Raw genomic sequence first — 19,723 nt, forward strand, 5'->3', positions numbered from 1 at the left:
TGCTTGTCACTAAATCCACAGGTACAGGTAGCTGACACGGTTTTGTTCAATTTTGTAATTCCTTGGTAGAGTTTTGCAAGTAAAGGCAGATGTTTTATTTTTGTCATGAGTACTGTACTGCAAATCAAGTTTGGCTGCTATATTAGGCCATTTAGGATATATTTTATGTATTCCAGTCTCTGTTGATCCATTTATGAACTTGAAATCTGCACATGACTCACTGGTTGGGGACGTTACTGGTGCTAGTGTTGGTGCATTCTAGATGGTAAATGTTTTCTGGGGCGGTAATGACTCATTTAAAATGTTCTCTTTTTTATCAAATATTCAGACTGGGGGAGGGAAGGACTCCGTCATGGTGGTTTTAAGAAAGGTAAATAGTTTGAAGCATTTGCTGGCACTTGTTTTACTGACATGAATAATGTGTGTGGCAATTTAAGTTTTCAGGCTTTCGGCTTAGCCAACATTAAAACAAAACCTTGCATTTAATTTTCTTCATGTAACATAGATCATTGGCTATTTTTTGTATGACATCTTAAAATTTGGACAAACTGCTTTAGGGAGATTATGTGTGGGTGGATGGCAGCGATGGGGTTTCATTGGGAGCTGAAGTCAGACTCTGAAACTGGCCAACTGCAACTCATTGATGATGAGGGAAAGGTAATATATCTGAAGCCAGAAGTTTTTTGATAAAAAGAGAAATGCTGTTGTCTGTATAAGTGCATTGTTGATGTGTGCTATGGTGTGATTTCCAGGAGCATAATATTAAAAAGAGCTCTCTGAAGCCCATGCATCCCACCTCTGAAAGGTGTGGATGACATGATACGGCTGGGTGACCTCAATGAGGCTGGACTGTTATGGAACCTTTTAGTGCGTTACAAACGGGAATCATCTATGTGAGGAATTAAATGCCATATAAAATAAACCATTTATGAATTAGTTAAAAAAAAAAAAAAGTGTTTGTCCGGCTCCATCATTTTGATTCACTTTGACCCAGAAACTTATTTTGAGTTTTATGCATTATGTAAAAGGAAATAATTTAAAATTATTATATTTCAGCAATGGTTTGAAGTACAAATAATTATATCCAATATAAAAGATAGTAGTGCTCAAAATGTGTTTTGGGTCAAATGACACAAATTGATCGAAATGGCCATATATGTTTGTTCACATAAACTGCTGATTACTGTAAAACCAGAGTGGAGTTTATGGGATTATATTATCCACTTGAGTTAATTTAGCTGTTCTTTGCCCTTCCTGTTAAATAACAAGGTTTTTTCACATAGATACAACCAGCTCTAATTTAAACGAGAGGATCATATTGTTATTTCAGACTGACATGACCATATTTACCCATTGTGTAGTTAATCCAACCTCCACCTTGAAGTCCAAATATATTAAATATGCATACAATTATTTGACGAATCCAGCTTTCTTTCCTTTGTTTGCCATATTTCCCATTGAATCAGAGAGTTGTGACAGGACATTTAGAAGGTCTTGCCCATTTCTTTGCCCAATGCTGCATATCATTAGGTCTTCTAGTCATTTGTACCTATGGATTAATTGGACTATTTTAGTTTGGGTTTAAAACACATTTATTACCTCTATTACATTTATTTCCAGCTCATTTACTGTATGTTAGGACAAATTACTTGCTTTTATTTCTGCCCCCAGCTACAAGACAGATTTGATAGTCACAAGACAAAAAGAAGGGATAGACAATTCTGTCATCATGTAGTCACTCTCATAATGTTCCAATATGGCTTACTTTCTTCCGTTGAACACAAAAACAAATGAAAGGCAGAATGCCTCAGTCACCAGTCATTTTCATGGCATTTTCCATACAATGAAAGTAAATAGTGACTGTAATTCTGCCTACCAAATCTGTCTTTTAGGTGGGGGCTTTTATGTGCCATTGGCAGCTGTGCAAATACTCAGTAAAAACTGTATATTGACTAAAAGGTGGACTGATACGGTAACATCAAACATCTGTCACATGTTCTGTTTGATGCTTTCTGAGAGTGTCTGTGTATGGTGATTGTCAGTGGGGAGCATGGAGCAAGAAAAACAGAGCACCAAACTAATGCTGCAGTTTCTTGCAGCAGTGAGTTGACAGCGCTCCTGGATTGAGCAGCAGATTTTAGAAGCCAACCCTATCTTAGAAGATACAGTTAATTGGTTTGTGTGGTAAAGTACCAGGTAATATCCACAGTGGAAAACCCCCAAAAAGTGAGCAGTGTCAAGTTGAGCCGTACCATGCAGTGGAAAAGCCCCATTAAACCGCTGTAACACTGCACTGCAACCAAAGTTTATTCAGCTGACTTGCTGCGTAATCAGTTTATGGCTGAATAGACCGACTTGTTGAATGACTAGTCTCCCAGATTTTCATCCTACCTCCACATAGTCTCCGAAGAAAGCATGTTCCAGCTTTCTATCAATCAAAGCAATATATGAAACATACTTGTAAGCATCTGCTGTTCCATACATCAGTGCATGCTCGTAACTGAAAAGTGATTGGTCAGTGGCGAACTTCTAAAGAGAGCTGAAAATAGACTCATAAGTGTTTATGATTTGACCCATCATCTTTAGACACAGCCTATTATAAAAATGAGCAACAATTTGCAACTTTAGCTTGCTGATCATTTCTGTTTGATAGCTCACTAATATCGCAGGCAGTTAGGCCAATGCATAATTAACCGTAAGAGGCAGAAATCATGATCGCGATTAAAAAACTATTAATTGTGCAGCCCTAACAGAAGATGACCACAAAATTTGTAAGAGCAGACACACACCAAAAACAAACTTTATGAGGTTGCGAGTAAAAAAAGCAAAAACGATATTATCAAAAACAAAAAACTTGCACACTTACTTCTCCAACAATCATTTTGACCCAAAATCATGTGACGAGTGTGAACAAGTCTTCTTTAGAACAATACAAGAAACTTTGTAATGTCAATTAAAAGCCAACCATCTCATGGTTCCTGCAGGTGCTAGTTATTTTGTGTTAATAACTCTTCTTAATAAGCAGTGTGATAACTGCCATTTTAAAGTTTCTTGGGACATGTCCTAAGGATAGCGAGGAGTTAATAATATTAAGAAGTGGTTCTGAGTTTACAGGGAATACCTCTTTTAAGATCTTAGTTGGTACTGGATCTAGCATACATGTTGTGGCTTTTGATGTTTCGATAATTTTGTTAGTTCTGAGGTACTGTGACAGACGATTGCATAATTCCAATTTATTTCTGATGATTTCAATTTTATAAAGAAATTCATGAAGTCATTATTATTGTGCTGTGACAGAATATCTGGTTCAGTCAAGGCTTTATTCCTAACCAAATTAGCCTACTGAATAAACACCTAGGAATTTTGTGGTTATTTTCTATGAGTTTGCTAAAATATGCTGACCTGGAAGCTTTTAGAGCTTTTCTGTATATACAGACACTATCCTTCCATGCACCATGAAATACCTCTAATTTTGCATTCTTCCACTTGAGCTGCCCTCTTGAGAGCATGAGTGTGATAATTGTACCATGGTGCAGGGCTTTTTAGGGGGCCAAGCACAGAAGGTGCTGAAACTATTGAATTTGTCAATATTTTGTTCTTCTCTGCCCTAAAAGCCTATATGCAGCAAATATCACAAGGTAAAAAGTCATCAGAATGGCAGAATGCCCCCCCACCCACTGCTCAGGCACACACCCATCTGTCCCTAGGTTGTGCTATAATAAGCACTATTGAATTTACACTATCTCCACAACCGTAAGGGCTAGAATAAAAACTGTTTTCCCATACAAACATATATCTCCAGTTTCATTTCTGTCTTTACAAACTTTCCACCTTTTAGATTTTTTGGAAAAACTGACTTTTTCAAAGCTAGTTTCAATTGCATGAAACTTGGTATACAGTACATCATCTACAGACCCTACAGACATAAAGTTATCAAAATAATTTTGATATGTCAGATCATTCTGAAGATATTAGCGATATAATTCCTTCACCTAAACACACTTTGATTCATTGATCAATATCAACTCAACACAAAGTCCAAACGTAACAAAACCCAGAACACCTAGTCAACAGGCCATTTTGAGAATGCATGAAAATTGTTGTTCAATTCTAGCGCTACAACAAAATAACTATAAAACTCCTCAGTCGTTTGATCGGCAAAGTTCAAATAAAATATTCATCTTTTTTGGTTCAAGTGCTAACATATCCTTAACATATCGAAAAACAAAATGGCTGCCAGCAGCCTATCAAACACCTAATAATTGAATTGTGAACTGCCGATGGTCATGAAACGTATTATACAAAAGAAGGGTCTCCTTTTTTATCCAAACAAACCTCTATGTACATTTTTGTGAGAATCGGCCACACGATGGCACTATAATAAGCCAGTTTGTGTTTTTGCTAATAACTCCGGAACCGTATAAGCTAGAATAATTTTTCTTAGCTTCTCAACATTTTTCAGTGCCCCCAAATCATATGGTTACATGAATTTCCTTTTCTGCATGTAAACTTTTAAGCCACTTCGAAAAACATCCTTTTTCAAACTTGTCCTTGGCCATTTCTTCAATTCACATGAAAATTACATCATCTACAGACACTCCTGACAAAAAAATTATCAAAATAATTTTGATTTGTTAAGTTTTAAGTTTTTCCAAAGATATAAGGGAATATAAGTTTTTGGACGTGGCCTTTAATTACTAATTAGCCTGTATCTTGTGAGTGAAAAATTCAAACTTAACAAAACTTAAAACACATTGACAAGAGAACATTCTGAGGTCACATGGAAAATGTCATACATTTTTGATGTTAGGGGGCACTATAACTTAAGAAAATTATATTTTTGCAACTGTGATTAAGGCAGTTAGGGTTAAGGTTTGATTTAGGTTTAGGGTTCCACAGGATCCTTTCTGTCCAGTTTATTCCATATGTACTAAGCCCCCGACAATTGCAGCATGTGGCTATATTTTCTTAATTTTTTTTAATCAAAGGGACTATCAAGAATGCTAGAGAGGACTGTATTTATATTTTCTGTTATTACATCAAGTTCTTCTAGACTTTTTGGCTTACTGAGTATATGAGACAAATCTGGAAGATTATTAATGAAGCCCTCTTTAGTGGTTGAAAGAATAATTCTCCCTGATTTATAGTGTGGTGTAGATTGAGTAACATTAGCTGATCGCAGCATACAAGAGACAAGGTAATGATCTGAGATGTCTTCACTCTGTGGCAGGATTTCTATAATATCAACATCATATCCATATTACAGAATTAAATCTGGCGTATGATTATTGGATTGAGTTGGCCCTGTCACATTTTGTCTGACTTCTAGAGAGTTGAGAATATCAATACATGCTAATCCCAATGTGTCATTTTCATTATCTATGTGAATGTTGAATTTGCCAACAATTAAAGTTCTATCCACAATTACAACTAGATCAGATTTTTGCTAATTCGCCAAGGAAATCAGAAAATGGCCTTGGTGCTCTATAACTGTAGCAAGGGCAAAAGACAACAGAGATGTTTTATTTATATCTGATGGTGTTACTTTAAGCATTGTTAGTTCAAAAGACAAACATAAATCCTGTTCTCTGAGTAACACCAAAAACGTCATTGTAAATGGATTACTTTTATGCTGCCTTTATGTCAGGCCCGGCTTCTGACAGCTATGCTAGGGTGGGCTGGGGGAGGGGTTACTCGGACTACAAATTGAATGTCTTCAATTGTCGTAACATGCCGTAATTGCTAAGATCATAACACCCAATCTAATTTTAATTTACACTTTTTCCCCATATTAAAAAATATATTGAATTAAATAAACCACTACACCACCACCACTCACAAATAAATGAGTGGTGGTGGTGTAGTGGTCTAAAGCACATAACTGGTAATCTGGTAATCAGAAGGACGCTGGTTCGAGCCGCACAGCCACCACCATTGTATCCTTGAGCAAGGCACTTAACTCCAGGTTGCTCCAGGGGGATTGTCACTGTAATAACGGCTCTGTAAGTCGCTTTGGATAAAAGCATCTGCCAAATGCGTAAATGTAAATATAGTCATACGTACTTACTTAGTTTACTAATTTTAACCACTAATAGTTCTTAACATAACTAATATTAGCATTATATTCATTCATTTTCTGTTACAGCATAATTTCATGTACAGCTGTTTTGAAACAACGGCTGTTGTGGAAAAGGCTATACAAATAAATTTGACTTATCTTGACTCATAAGTTCGAAGTAATGGAGGTAGTGTAGCAGGACAAAATATTTTAAAAAAAATTGTCTGAGCTGCACAGAATCTCTTGGGAGCGGATCTGAAAAATCCATCCTGCACAGACCTCTACTTTATAATTCAGGTCCAGTACTTCACGAACACCCGCAGAGCGATTTTGGGTAGCTGATGTGGAGGGAGAGGGAGATATTTGATAAAAGGGAGCCTGTGATACATTAACAGCAGCCACATGGTCACCGCACACTGAGACAGTGCCAGGCTTCTATGAAGACACTAAAAACCTATATATTTTACAAAAATATCTCTTATTACCGTTGGAGCAGCCGATTGGAGCAGCCGCTTCTTGAGTGTGTCATTGCGTTCGGTCAATGACAAAAATAGAAAAACACTACACATTTCTGGTGCTGTTTTGTGATTGGTTTGGCAGTCTACAGACCACCCTCAATGTTTGCAACACACAGCCTGCCCCGATTTTACTTTTAACCAATGCACAAATTGGGAAAATAAATATTTTCTTTAAAACTGTGTTTCCCAAATGTTTGATTGGCTGGTCAAGACTCATGTTTGGTTTGCCGAGCCCACCTCTGCTCAAGCCTACAACCAGCCCCGCTTTATGTTCTGATAAGATCATTTTCATTTTTAGGTGAACCATTATCATGTGGTGTGTGATTGGTACCACTCTTATATCTCTAAAACACATATCTCTAATTGCAATGTGCAAACTAGTGTACTGTAGTTGTATATTTCAAATTTATTAACAGTTGAAAACATTTTAATGTGAACTATTAATTAAAATATCTCAATGTTTGATTTCTTCCAGGGCACAGACTCTACTTTACTCAATAAAATGTGTCAAGTTCATGAGAAGGATGATATTTACATCCCTCCGAAGAATAATTGTAGCACACAGTTTGGAACTGTGTACTATGACTCCAATGGTAATTTCAACTGAGCAGTACTTTCACATTTGTCTTTCGGATTAAAATAATCTAAAAATGTAAATAGAAATGTTTGATGACATTTGCTGTACATATAGGTTTCCTTGAGAAGAACAGAGATGCTCTGAGTAGCGATATCATCCTGTTAATGCAAACATCATCCAATGAGCTGCTAAAGCAGATTTTCCACAATGATCTCAGCACTTCAGATGGGAAAACAAATATCAATCACATGGTTGTCACCCCAAGAAACTCACCCCTGATAAGCTAACGGCAGTTATAGCCTAGCATCATTCCAATATTGGGGTATAAACATGCAGTACACAAACTTGTAGGTCATGTTTTTAAGCAGCTTGATTTTATTGGCCTTCCTTTTGGTTTGCCAAATATGTTGGCACAGTTTTAAAGGTACTATAAGTGATTATAGTAAATGTCAGACAACCAAAGACATGTCAGAAAACATGATGTCTGCACAAAGCACCACGTGAAAGGCACAAGTAAGTATAGCTGCAGGCCAGAGATTTCCAAATGGGGGCGGAATCTCCAAAATAGGCATGGTTGCTCCACAAGGGGGCAGGGTTACTCCAAAAGGGGACGACACCTCCACAGATGGTTAAGGTTAGGAAAAGGGTTATGTAAGCGGCTCCCTATAAAGGCAAAGAGCATTCTGTAATTGGCTACATTTTCTGATTAGCTAGAAAATGGTGGTCACCTATTTATTTGATATCTATAAGGTAGAAGGGACGTTTTATGCATAGTATTCCAATAAAATAAAATCACTTATAGCACCTTTAATATGTAAATTAAATAAATTGCTAGCTTATGATCTGTGTTTGAAAGCCCCTTTGGTTTGTTTAAGGACAATGTCAGGACCTGCTGTGAAAGCATATGTGGAAATGTTCTGGTGGAATACGACTGGAACATTGGAAAGACAAAAGTATTTCTGAAGGTACTGAGATTCATTTTACAGGGACTTTTATGGGATTGGTAAAGCAGATCAATAATAATGATTATAAAGTGATATCATTACTTATGCCAGGATTACCATGATACTGTTTTGGAATTGGCACGAGACAAAGCTTTGAATGAGAAGGCTCTTCTTATTCAGAGAGTCCTAAGAGGATACAAACATGGGTAAAAGCCTGAGGCTTATCTAACACATGTTTGTATAGATATGTATATCACTGGTATAATCACAATTTTGTTCTCTTGCTGTGGTCATACAGAAAAACTGTAAACAGAGAGGTGAGCTGTCCTCTTACCGCAGACTTCCGTACAGTGTTATTATCATTAACGAAAACTACATGAAAACCTTTTTCTTAACTGAAATAGAAATAAATACTGGATCAAACTGAAAAATAAAAATAAAACAAAATGTTTATGATTTACAAGTACATTTTAATGACTAACTAAAAAACAACCAAATTTAGACTTTCATTTTAAAAAGTAATACATTTACAATCCACCTTCATAAAACATGAGCATGCCACTAGATAGCCTTAACATTAGACAGTCCTGAGAAATGTAACATCAATAAACGTATTTAAATTATATTAATGGGTTAAGGCATTCATTTGGCAGCCCTGAAATATTAAACTACAATAAAAACTAAGGCTAGGTTTCCCAAAGCACTAAGTAGAATGTTATATATGTAGATCTTTGGAAAGGCATTGTGCTCTATTTTAGAGGGTACTGTTTTTCCTCCAATGTTTCAATTGGGCTCCAGTAGCCTATAGTCTGTTAACATGGCATGGCATGACATGGCATAGTTAACATAACACAAGTGCACAGTGCCTAAAACTCTAACCAGATGATCTATTAATATTTAGATAGGTCTATGAGTAGTTCAGTACTGTTGTTCGTCATTTTAATCCTTTTCTGTGCACATCTTTTTAGTTTACAGCCAAAGGAACAATACTTAAGGCTAATTGAGAGCCCCTCATTATGATGCACGTCACGTTCATTCACATTACATGCATTTCTTGAGTCACTTTCATTAATATCTATAAGTTGAGCATTAATACGTCTGAAACCCATTTTAACAAAGCCATCATTATTTTATAAATTAAAATCAGTAATAGTTAATAACATACTTAGATTTTTACTACAACTTAGATTTTTGTCAGTATTTCCACATTATTTTCATGTTGAAAAGACAAACTCCTGGACATATTCGCCAAAGTGATTAGCTCCTTTATACCAGACTACTATAATGAAGCAACTAAGTCCTGCTTTATAACAAGCGATCTATGTTTGGTTTGGGAAACAGATGTTACTCCATCGTAAAATAATGAGTGACATTAGTTAAGATGATCGTAAAAGCTTAAGGTGCAATGTTATTGGGAAGCCCAGCAATATAACAATATGCTGAAAAATAAAAAAATGTACTTAAAAATAGAAACAGTGAAAAACTAAAAAGTTAAAATAAGCTAAAATAAAACGTAATTAATTTTTTTTTCCCAAACTACCATAACCCTGGTGCATGTACGTGTATATAGAGTGTCACTTCTCTTTCTGCAGGTCCAGTTGTGTTTTGCCCGTCTGCGGGCTCAGGTGCATGCTCGTCAGCTGGCCACGTAGTATAAACAGAAAAGACAGGCAACTCTACAGCTTCAGACTCAGTCCCATGGCTATCTAGTGAGGAAGGAGTGAAGACGAAATAGAGAGGCTGTGATCCTCCTGCAGGCTTACACCAGAGGAACTCTTGCCAGAAGAGCAGTCAAGAAGATAAATAGAGATGTAAGCTGTTTCCTGATGGATAGACTTACCATGATTTGATGACAGTTTGCCATCAAGTTTGCCATAGTTTGAGTATGTGCACACCCCCTCATTATTAACAGGTTTGGCTTTTTCAGCCATACCTATTACTAGCAAGTACATACAATGAAGCATAAAGCCTCATAATCTCCTTAGACAACTTTTTTTTTTCAGCATGACAATTGCCCTATGTTCAAAGTGAGGTCCTTAAAAAAGGGTTTACTAAGTCTGGTGTGAGAGAACATGACTGACCTGAACCACATTGAACCTATTGAGGGGCCTAAACTCACTGAAGGTCTTTTGTTTGAATAGGGAGAAAATCCCCAGCAGCCTTGTTCCAACATCTAGTGGAAAGCCTTCCCATAGGAATAAAAGCTGTTATAGACACAAACAGAGGCTAGACTTCCTTTAAATGTCTATAGTTTTAAAACAAAATGTTCAATAATCACATTTGAAGTGTTCAGACGTCCACATACTTTGGGTAATGTAGTGTTTATTCATGTCCCACATAGCTTAATTCCTCGCAAAATCCCTTAATGTGGCCGTTGTATTTTACTCACTGTCCCTATTGTTTGTAGGCTTTCCTCTCACCCCAGGAACAGAAGGCAGAAGAGCTCGCTGTTCTAGAGAGACAGAGAAAGCTAGAGGATGTTCTGCGTCAGAAAAGAGAAAGAGAGGCGGCAGAATGCTTTCAATCCATCAATGACCAAGAAATGGTGGATGATATCTTTGGCTTTTTTTTCTAGCATGGTTGGAGGACTGGAAGGCCAGGCACCTGTGGGCTTTGAGGTCAGAGATCAAGATTCTTAAAGAAGCATAATGTTAACACTAATTTAGAAGCTAGTGGTGCCAGCTGGAGATTTGTGTTTTGTATTTCTTAGGATTTGAAGGGAAAACGATCCGTGCTTGAGGAGGTGGATCTGGATGATGCTCCAATGATGGACATCCCAGAAGAAGACAATGATGATTTGGATGAGTACTCTTTCTCCAAGTTATTCGCCAGAGAATGCGGCAGCCCCTGCTCTACCATAAGAACGAGAATGATGTCCTGGTAAAGCCACCTTTGACATTGACCAGCTGTGTAATCTTTGATTGATTTATGTTGTTTCTTCTGTTACATTGGCACAAACAATCACAAATTAGTACTACTGTTCCTTTGTTTCTTGACAGGCTTCACTAACAGTTTGGTGGATGATTCTGAGGTTTATGGTGATCTCCCTGAACCAAAGGCTCAGCAGATCTCAAAAAGTAGACCAGCCTTTGCTGATTGCTCCTTGCAGCAGGATGTGGCCTCCAGACAGGATAGACGCCTTAGCCATATGGTGGGCCTGGACCAGGTTAGGAGACTACTTCTTATTATGAGTGAACAATGATTTGAAATGATCTCTAATGATGTCTCAAGGGGTTCTGAAATACTGCACTCCTGTTAACACTTTTTTTTTGTAAGGATAAAGGATTAGTCCGCTCAAAAATGAAAATTCTGTCATTATTTACTCACTCTCTCAACTCGTTCCAAACACGTTTTACTTTCTTTCTCAGGAAGAACACTAAGCTAAATTTTTAAAGAATATTCCAGTCCATCTTTTCAATACAATGGAAGTTGATAATGACTTACTTCAAAGCTTAAAAAAGGATGCAAAATATCATAGAAGTTGTCCATGTGACTCATATTCCAAGTCTTCTTAAATTATACAATAGGTTTAATTGAGAAACAACCCAAAATGTAAGTAATTGTTTAGTGAAAATCTTGGTGTCTGTTGTGCATTCATGAGGGCATGAGAAGAACTTATTCACAGTGGCACGCACATGAGAATTTGCAATGTTTTAGCGCCAAACAACTCAAGTTCTTGTTTGAACATGCAAGCAACTGTGAACAAGATTCTTTTATAGCAAAAATCCTCATTTTCTGTTCTGCATAAGAAAGAAAGTGATATGGGATTGGAATGTTATGAGGATGAGTAAACTATTTAAAAGAAAATAAATTAGCAGTCTTTTGTTTGATTTTGATGGAGATGTTCAGAAAGTGTTTGTTAAATAAAATGCCATCTCATCATTTTCTGAGAATAAGAAGCAAAAGTAACACTCAGAATATTAATGTTTCTACAATTCCAGAACAAGAGGTGAGACAGATGTAAATGTCATACACATCTGGGATGCTATGAGGGTGAGTAAATGATGAGAGAGTTGTCATTTTTGGGTGAACTATGCCTTTAAGCTTAGACTTAAATACATTGCAAACTAATTCAGAAAGTATATATTTGCCACAACTAATAAACAGGAATATGAGCAGAAACCTTAATAATTAGGTATAGTTAAATAAATTAAATGAAATTTCTATAATTTCATATTCAGGTCCTGGCCTACCCAAGAACAGTTTCATCCTTACCATAAACTCAATGGGAATAACTTTATGGGAATAAATCAAGCTTCTGGTACTGTCTTACCCTGAGGTCGCCGGGGTCAACACAGTTAGGTTGGTTTGGGCTTCAATTAATGTATGATGGGCTTGAATCATTTTGTCAATATTAAGTTAATCTCAGGTATTCTTTGATTGTAGTTTTTTTTGTTTATTAGTTTTGCCCAAAAAACAAAAAATGCATGGTATCTAAATTCACTGAATTCCCCATGTCTCATCTTCTCCAGAGATAGGAAGTCTGTGTGTTTGCAGACTCTGAAAGTAGACTTCACACTGAATGCAGTCATGGCTATGGATATCTGTGATCTGGTAGCCATGTTCCTGGCAGGCCTCATAGAATGGTCATATTATGCTGTTATCCTACAGGAGGTTAACAGACCAGGTCAGGAGAGCCAATAAGCTGCATTTCAGTAAATTGTTTTACAAGGTCTGAAAATGGGTATGTGTTGTTGTCTGATGAAGAAAAAATTTGGGTTTTTCTTCAAGATTATCAGACATTTCTCAGCTTTAAGAAGGCTGAGCTTCTCCTCCTCATTAAAGATGATGAGTTTTCTGTTGACCGTGGTTGGTTTAAGGGTAAGAATGAACGAACTGGAGAAATCGGTGCAGTGCCTGCAGATGCTGTTTTGATTCTGCCAACTCTGACCAAGCCGACCAATGAAGTCCTGGTGAGAACTTTAAAATATGTTTAAAGTTGCTTATTGCAATGCTTATAAACATTATTGTATTTGATCTGTGAAGGTCTACATTAGTTTCAGTGATTAAACAAGTCATGCAGCAGGCTGATGTCTTTCTCACTGAGTTGACGACACTAATGATTTAAAGCAGTGGTTCTCAACTGATTTTGCTTCAGGACCCAATTTTACATTGATTTACACATGCCTTTACAATGCATTAAAATATGGACATCATAAACCTAACCTTAATTAAAACACCTTGCATTCCTGATTTTTATTAAAACATATATTTTAGAGCCTGGTCAGCTTGTCCCCAGATCAAAGAAAGAGCATCATTGATAATGCTTTCAAAGGAACCGTGACTGAGAAAGTGGCTCTTGCAACCCTTCAAGAGTTCTCCATTGAATATTTCAGGTAGGCTACTTGTAGTAACTGTTAGATCTCATTATTAATACTACTTGGTATTATTGTCATTGTCAGTAATCTATGATGCTACAGCATATTACCACACAATATTAACTGAGTGTTTCAAAAACAAACAACATAAATATCTGTTTTTCATCATTGTGTCCAGGCAGCCCATTAAAGATGTGAACGGACAGGTGATCGCTAAGAATGCAGCACCTGAGAGGCTGTGGGCCAACTCAAGAGAACCCATCAGACAGCACCTGCTCAAGAGACTGGTGGGAAATCCAGAATTAAGCCCACAAGCCTGCCAGGCCTTCACAGATATCCTTCTCCACACTTATACAAACATTGCAATTGAAAGGTATTTAAGTTATTAAATTAAAGGCCTTTAACCATGGTAAGGAAAGGTTGTTGAAAGAGATTAAAATGTGGGTTACTGCTTACATTAACATTTACCTTCATGTTAGCAGACTTAAGTCAACGTAAATTGCTGTTTAAAAACCAGTTTTAATTTTTATGTGACCTTTTCCAAGTGAAACTGGATATTCAATGAGAAAACATGTACAGCAGGACTTGATTTTATCCATCAGGAATAAACTGAACTGGGAATGGATTGGAAGTGGGTGTTGCATACCAGAATGAAGCCAGACCAATAGCGAGTGTGCTGAAACAATGCCTAAATCACTATTTCACTATTCCATTAACCATTAACATTATCTAGTAGCCTGCATGACCTTGATGACAATGGAAAAGACAATACGTTTCAGAGGAAGAGCAAGTTACATTCTGATATTTGTGAACATTTTGATTAAATATTATGAAGACAAACAAAATAGTTTCTTTAGTGTAGTGTTTTATCACTTGACTGTGTTTACCATGTCAGTTCATCTTTATTATGCCTCATCATTGTAAGCTTTGGCCTTTGACAGTACATTTTATTTAGATGGTAAAATCTTTAGATGGAAATAAATCAGCACTATTTAATACCTGTCAACCCGGCATTATGTTATGGTTGATACTGTTGGTATTATACTTTGCCAATCTTCATATAATTTGAGTTCAGTTATAGAATAACTCAAAGCCAATGCTAATTAACCTTGAAACTCTGTGTGAAAGCTTGTGAGTGGAAAGCATGTGCTCTTTTACTCTATAAACTTTGGCTGGCTTACTTGAGAGCCAAAACCTATTGGAGTTCATATCTAAAAAAAACGTGTATTACATTACTGAAATTATGTGCTATAAAATACAGGACAGAATAAACATCCATCAGCAGACATTAGCAGATTACAATGTTAAAAACATGTTAAGCTTGGCATATTGCCATGTTCAACTAACAGCTTGACATATGATAACACTTAACACATATATGCTCTAATCATGTAACTGTTCATTTTGTTATAACAGTAGTTTATCAGTCCTTTAAAGTGAGGCATTTTTCTGCCTGTTGGCACAGCAACACCCCTCCTTTTATTATCACGCTAGTCTTTGCAAGATTCAAGCAAATGCCAGGAAGGTGTCCGTGCTGAGTGATTGGATAGTAAAAAATTCACAGCGGCTTCATCTGTCACTGCAACTGTTCAAAGACTTCCACATTTGGGAAACACTGCTATTATCCTCTTGTTGACCTCAGTCCAAAAGCTGGGTCACAGATGATGTGAATTGCTTTGTATAATCATATTTATATATAACATCCATCATCCATTGTGTTAGAATGGAACCCAGGAAGCTTCCATGTAGAAGTAGATGCAATTCAGCAGAAGAGCACCCAGATATTCCACAAAATGTACTTCCTCGAGGTAATGCAACACACACTGCATTACGAAATCATGCAGTAGATCACACCAAGATCATTCTTCTTCTATACTGGCATTTGGTTTTTGAAGTCATAATTTGGCAAAAATTACAGCAGCTGATTTATCACCAATGTCATGTATTTAATGTGTCCCTGAACTTCTTTTTCTCTCCATGGACAGATTTTTGAGGTGGCAACCAACACCAGGATAAAAGACCTTGTATAGACCATTGCCAAGAAACTCATGTTTGTCTCAGCTGATGGGTTCAGCCTCTTTGTGAAAACTCCAGATAAGATTTGTCCCAAGGCTGCTACTGTTCATGACCGACAGCTCCATTTCACGTTTCTTCACTTCTACAATGCAACATCGTACACCTTTTCCATGAGTAAAAAGTACATGATATTGTTTGTATGTTAACTGCCTGACATTCTCTCCTAATCAGGTTCTGAGTTTGAATGAAACTGACTACTTCTTTGACAGCCTGAGACAGATTACTGATTGGTCCATGAGAGCAAAGTGAGTGAATCAGAGTTAGTCTTTTCAATCTCTTAACTTGAGCAGCTCACATTTGAGTAAAATAGAAAATAACTAATCAAACTTCAAAACATCTGTAATGCTCTTTTAAATGGTAAGTGGTCCGGTGAACTTTTCTTACATGGTGTTTTTATGAGAAAACTATGGTTCAGCATAAGCCCTGGGAGAGACGTGGAGGTTGATCTCATCTTCCATTACCCACTTGAAAGTGTATTGTAGTGTCATCTATGTGTATTTTAAACAACAAATACTCAATATTTCAAGCAGAAACTGGAAGAAGTATAATTTGAAAATTAAAAGCTTATAGACAATTCCACATTCAATATTCTATTTAGCTCCAATGCTTGTCAAGTCCATTTTGTTTTTTGTTTTTTTTTGCATAGCCATTTTCACAATACATACATAGTTTCAAAGTCGCTTCACAGAAAATAGTTCCTTTATGCCTTGAAGCCTTGACAAACGTACAATGCTTGTTTTGTTGTATTTCCATTTTCTCACACTATTTAGGAGTTGCCCAAGTACCTGCAAGGTTATCATCATTGCACAAAAGAAGACATGGTGCAGCTTGGTGCTCTGCTCTTAAGAGTGAAGGTGGACAGTGATAAAACTCAGTTTCTCATGATTCCTAAGATGCTGTAAGACCTGGTTCCTAATGACCAGCTTAAAGCTATGTCTGCTGATGAATGGAGGAAGGTCTGTTTACCAATATGAGTATGTAGATGTTTCTAATTAATACACTTCAATGTTGGCCAAGGAGTGAACTCAGATTAGCAAAGCAAATAAAAGCTGAAAACACAATGGAAATAAGCCACAATGCACATAAATTAAGCCACAACATAATGGAAAAGCCACAGCACGTGGGAAATAAGCTACAAAACAATGTAATTAAGCCCCAATTTGATGAAATTAATAAGACACAACACAACAAAATTATAAAAAAAAAAGGAAAGAAATTGTTATAAAACGCTGTACTTATTTGTCCGTAAGTGCTCTGGCCAATACCTGATTGGGTTTCTACCAGAACTCTTAATGCACGTAACTTTATCAATGTTTTCTCTAATCTGTACCTGGCAATGATGCGAAAATTACATCACAGTACCTGCAGATTTTCTTGTGTACTGGAAAATCTTAGAAGGAATCCTGCTCCCAGAAAATGGGCTGTATGCAGGCTATAGCCCCCGCTGTGTTGCGGCTTAACTTTGCTGTAATATGGCTGAATTTGGTTGTGTTGTGCACTTCTCTGCTACCCTACATTTTAGTCATGACAGTCATGACAGCTCTTTCAGTTAATTCTAAAGAATTGAAATTGATATGACAAGTTAGTAGTTTTGGTCTTAGTGGACTAATTATGTTTACCTTACACTACTGCTGCAAAGCAAATAATAAGTACTAAGATTTGGTAATGCTAAGACATGCTGTATTCTGCTGCACAATCAGGCATACATAAGGTCCGCCCAGAGCAGATTTAGACAAGTGGTGTTAGGGAGAAGGAGAATTTCAGTGCCTGCAAACAACTGAGGAAAGATTATCAAAGAGGGACATTGTGAGTTAATTGGCAGATTTTGACAGATTGCAAGTCAAAAGACCTATCTGCTTGCACTATGTTTTATTCAGTGTTTATCAGTATTTATCAGTGATATTATTTTTCTAAAGTGAAAAAGTTGTACTCCACAACACACTTTTTGTGTTGTACTCCACAAAAATTCATCAACAGAAGATTTTTGTGGAGTACAACAAACAGGCAGGCATGACAGTGGAACAGGCCATGGTTGGCTTTCTAAAGATTGTCAATAAATGGCCCACATTTGGCTGCGCCTTTTTTGATGTGAAAGTAAGGACATGTGACTACTGCACAGACAATTAATTTTTCTGCTGATATTACTTGCTTGAAAACATGTGTGTAAGATAATGTCTGTTTGATTTTGCAGCAAACTACAGAGCCCAATTTTCCTGACATTGTGAGGATTGCCATCAGCAAATATGGTTTCACAATCATCAATCCCAAAACAAAGGTATCAGCAATTTATAACCCTTAAGAGAGGATTGAGTTCCTCTTTCATATTCTGGGTATGTGAATTTGGCTCAGTAAAATTAATTTACAATTCAGATCTTTAGTTCTGTGTTTCAATAAGCTTGAAAATAAAAATTGCATTGTCAACATAAAATCAGTAACATAACATTGTCTCTAGTCTTTCTGAATTCCACTGATGTTCAAGGACATCTTGGCAGTGCATCCATATAACAAGTTTGCAAACTGGTGCAGTGGAAGCACATAATTTCACATGACTGTAGGAAATCTGGTCAAAGGGAACAAACAAATGTGAAACCTCCCTGGTGACTGACTCCAATATTATAAGCATTAATATTAAGGAAAACAGGTTAATTCTTCTCCAGATATATGCTTTTAATATGTTTATACTATGAATATAATGGAAGTAATTGTTATTTTGTTTATAAGGGCTATAAAATGGATGACCTGCTGACTTCTTATCTCAACATGTATCTTAGTGACAGGAGAGGACCAAGACGTTTATGACTAAAGATGATGACTAGCAATAAGAAGTTTTCTTTGTCTTTCATATGGCATGCACTCACATAAATGCTATATATATATATATATATATATATATATATATATATATATATATATTAGTAGATAATGAGAGAAACTCTTTTTTGAAAAAGTTTGGGGAGAAAAAAGTAATGTTCTTTTATAATGTAGCCATCATTTATGTTCTTATTTTGTTTGGGGCATCTATGATGTGATATGCCATAATATCTTGCAAGATGGGTGATCCAAAGGATTGCATTAGTACTAAATGATATATCGATTGCCTCTAAGATCCACGTTATACTCTCAATTTAAAGGATTTCTGAATATAGTTTTGTTGCCAGAAAATTATCCTGCAATGGCTTTCTCCTTTTTTTACTGCTCATTGTCAAGACTGTAATTACAATTTTGTTTTAGTTTACTGGTTAAAAGTGTACTAAGTTATATTGTGCATTATGTTGTGTTGGCAGTTGTCTTGAACGTTTACTGACACCTAATGGTGTGGATGCAGCATCATAAGCAATAGTTTTTGGTTATTGGTTACCAATGCCATTGAATAAATGTGCAATACATAATCATCCCCATTTCATTTATTCTGTAAGCGAATGCCTAATAGTATGTGAGATGTATGCCGCTTTTGGTAGTTCTAACAGGAAGACTACTTACGCTCAGGCATCTCATCCAACACGATACATCCTCCGCTTTATAAGCCTACACACCTGTCTCTATTGTTTGCATACTTCCATTTTTTTCATGTCACATGCTATGCCTCCGTTCTCCAAGCAACAGTTGCTTCATGTTGGATTATACGTCATGGTATACGCACCGTGATGTTCACGCTCCTCAGCGCAGCTGTTCTTCATCAGGAAATATGCTAAATTCTCCGTCTAATCTTCTTTGGGTTTACAATCATCAATGCAAATAACTGGTGGTTTATAGTGTTTCGGGCTTTCTATATCAATGTTGTTCTCAAATATCTGTTCTTCATATCCCTTTACTGCATCAAGCAGCAATATTTCATTTTACTTGTACCCCTATCTGGGAATCAAGATTCATTATTCATCATGCATAAGTACTCATTGTACAGGGTCTGATTATATCCATAAGAGAAGGTGATGTTTTCACATCCGCTGATCTCTCCTATCACAGGTTAAATCACAATGTGTCTTCTTGACTTAATATGTCTATATCTGTATTCTCCTTATGTTGTAGCCAATGGGGAGAATTTGACCAGGACACCGGGGTTACACCCCTACTTTTTTAGTAGGGGTGTATAGTGACAGGTACACTATGCTGGGGCATTAGGACCCACACAGACTGCATGGTGAGCACCCATAATACCTCTTCCTGAAGCAACCTTAGTTTTTCCCTAGAAGGTCTCCCATCCAGGTACTGGCCAGGCTCAACCCTACTTAGCT

The 19,723-nt window shown here is 36.7% G+C and overlaps 1 pseudogene; it reads left to right on the top strand.

Moving 5' to 3' along the window:
- Positions 1-109: 109 nt before the first annotated feature.
- Positions 110-18,290, top strand: LOC127653738 (unconventional myosin-VIIa-like; annotated as a pseudogene).
- Positions 18,291-19,723: the final 1,433 nt, after the last annotated feature.

This window comes from Xyrauchen texanus, chromosome 13, assembly GCF_025860055.1.
Source record: "Xyrauchen texanus isolate HMW12.3.18 chromosome 13, RBS_HiC_50CHRs, whole genome shotgun sequence".
Classification (NCBI taxonomy): Eukaryota; Metazoa; Chordata; class Actinopteri; order Cypriniformes; family Catostomidae; genus Xyrauchen; species Xyrauchen texanus.